The sequence below is a fragment of the Fukomys damarensis genome, unplaced genomic scaffold (genome assembly GCF_012274545.1).
Source record: "Fukomys damarensis isolate Sample0158 unplaced genomic scaffold, DMR_v1.0_HiC HiC_scaffold_38, whole genome shotgun sequence".
NCBI lineage: Eukaryota > Metazoa > Chordata > Mammalia > Rodentia > Bathyergidae > Fukomys > Fukomys damarensis.
Genome location: NW_022900950.1, coordinates 1,967,406 through 1,970,094, shown reverse-complemented (window position 1 = coordinate 1,970,094; position 2,689 = coordinate 1,967,406).

Sequence of the window (2,689 nt, the reverse complement as noted above, 5' to 3'; positions counted from 1 at the left end):
TATATATATGATATATATCATATATATATATATATTTTTCATAGGGACTTAGTGCATGTACACAACATCTCACAGTTCCCTCCTTTTCAATTACATTTTCCTTTCCTTCTTATATCCTTTCTCTCTCTCTCTCTCTCTCTCTCTCTCTCTCTTTTCCTTCCCCATAAGCTAAATATCCATCTTGCTATTTCCTATTGTCTATCTTCTATTTTGCAATTAATTTATCTTTTGTGTTTCTCATATGAGAAACCACACAATATTTAAGCTTGTATGTCTGATTTACTTTCCGTAACCTTGTGGTTTCAAAGTGCACCCATTTTCCTTCAGTTCATTCCACTTTATCCCCCTTTATGTCAGAGTAGCACTCCATTGTATATAAACACTACATTTTCTCTAAGCATTCATCTGATCATGGACATACAGATTTAACTATTATGAGTTGTGCTGCTATAAACATGGATAGGCATGTATCACTGTAATATGATGTCTTTAACTTTTTCAGGAAGATACCTAGAAGGGGAATAGCTGGGTCAAATAGAAGTTCTAGTTTTAATTTTTTAAAGAAGCTCCATACTGATTCAATAGTGGTTATACCAGTTTATACTCCTACCAACAATAAAGAAGAATTCTGTTTTTCCTCCCACGACTCTTCAGTATTTGTTATTATTTGATTTTTCAAAAATAGTCATTTTTTGCTGGAGTGAGATGGACTTTCAGTGCTGTTTTAATTCACATTTCTCAAATTAACAGTGATGTTGAACATTTTTTTTCATGTATTTTTGGCCATTTGTATTTCTTCATCTGAGAAGTGTCTATTCTTTTCAGATGCTCATTTTTTGATTGTCTTTAAATTTGTACCTAATTTTTGAGTTCTTTATGTATTCTAGGTATTATACCTTTGTGAAGTAGCTGGCATTTTTCACCTATTTGTAGGTATTCTCTTCACTCTGTTGGTGGATTCCTTTACTGTACAGAAGCTTTTAAATATATTATGATTCCATTTGCTGATTCTTGGTATTATTCCTTGTTCAGTGGGGGTTCTTTTTAGAAAATTCTTGCCTATAGCTATGTCTTCAAGAGTTTACCTATTTTGTCTTTCAGCAGATTAAGTTTTTATATTTTAATACTTAGATTTCTGATCTATTTTGACTTTAGTTTGGTGCATGGTGAGAGACATAAGTCCAGCTATTATCTTTAGCATGTGGATAGCCAGTTTTCCCAGAACCATTCATTAATGAGAATATCTTTTCCCCAGCAAAGCTGTATGGCCCTCTTGTCAAAGACAAGGCACCTAAATGTGCCTGGCATTGTTTCTGCATCATCTGTTCTGTTCCACTGTCCCACAAGTTTAGTTTTAATTTTTTTTAACTCACTTAGCTTTGTAGCATAACTTCAAGTGTGGGATTGTGATGCCTTCTTCCTTGCCCTTGTTGGCCAGAATTGCTTTTGCTATTCTAGGTATTTTCTAGTTCCATATGAATTTTAGGATTACTTTCTCTAGTTTTGTGAGGAATGCTACCGGTATTTTGATTGTGATTACAGTAATTTTTGATAACAGTTTTTAAAATATGCCATTTTGACTAAATTGGTTTTTCCTATCCAGAAACAGGGGATATCCTTCCATTTTCTGATATCCTGTTTGATTTCTTCATTTATAGTATGATAGTTTTCATTGTAGAGGTCTTTTACTCCTTGGTTACGTTAATTTCGATTTAATTTTTCTTGATACTATTGTAAAAGACATTATTTCCCTGATTTCTGCCTTAGTGGGTTTATTATTGGTGTTTTGATTTTTATGTGCTGACATTTTATCTTACTACACTACTGAATTTGGTTAATAATGCTAGGAGTCATTCAGTGAAGGTTTTGTGGTCTACTATGCAGAGAATCATGCTATCTGGAAATAATAATTTATTCTCTTTCTTAGTCATATTCCTTTCAGTTCTTTTTCCTGCCTGATTGCTTTGGCTAATGTTTGAGAATTTTATTGAACAGAAGTGTTTGTACAATTTTGTCTTATTTCTGATTTTCAATAGAAAGCTTTCATATTCTTCTGATTTTTAATATGATTTTGGTCCTAGTTTGTCATAGATGGTTCTTAATGGATAAAGATAAAGTCCTTCTACACTTACTTTCTTCAGAGTCCTTTTAAAAATCATGAATGGATATTAGATTTTGTCAAATGCTCTTTTCTGTGTCTATTGCAATGTGTTATTTTTGTCTTTGTCTCTGCTGATGCGGTAGGTTATATTTATTGATTTGCATATGTCTAACCATTCATCCCTGCCTCCCTGGAATGAATCTTACTTGGTCAGGATGTATGATGTTTTTGATGGTTGATTGTATTCTTTTTGCCAGTATCATATTGAGAATTTTTGTGTCTATGCTCACTAAAGAGATTTTCTTATTTGGTTGGGTCCTTTTTTGGTTCTGGCATCAGGGTAATGGTTGCTTTCTAATTTTGGCATCAAGGTAATGACTCTGGGAGTACTGCTTTCCCTTTTGATTTCATTAAAGATTTTGAAGAGTATTGGTGCTAGATCTGTCAAATTGTTGTTTAATTTGGCAGTGAATCCATCAGGACATTGGTTTTTCTCAATTCATAGTTCTTTAAAATGACTTTTTCAATTTTATTGATAGATGTTAGATTATCCAGGATTTTTATATCTTCTTGGTTCATCTTTGATAG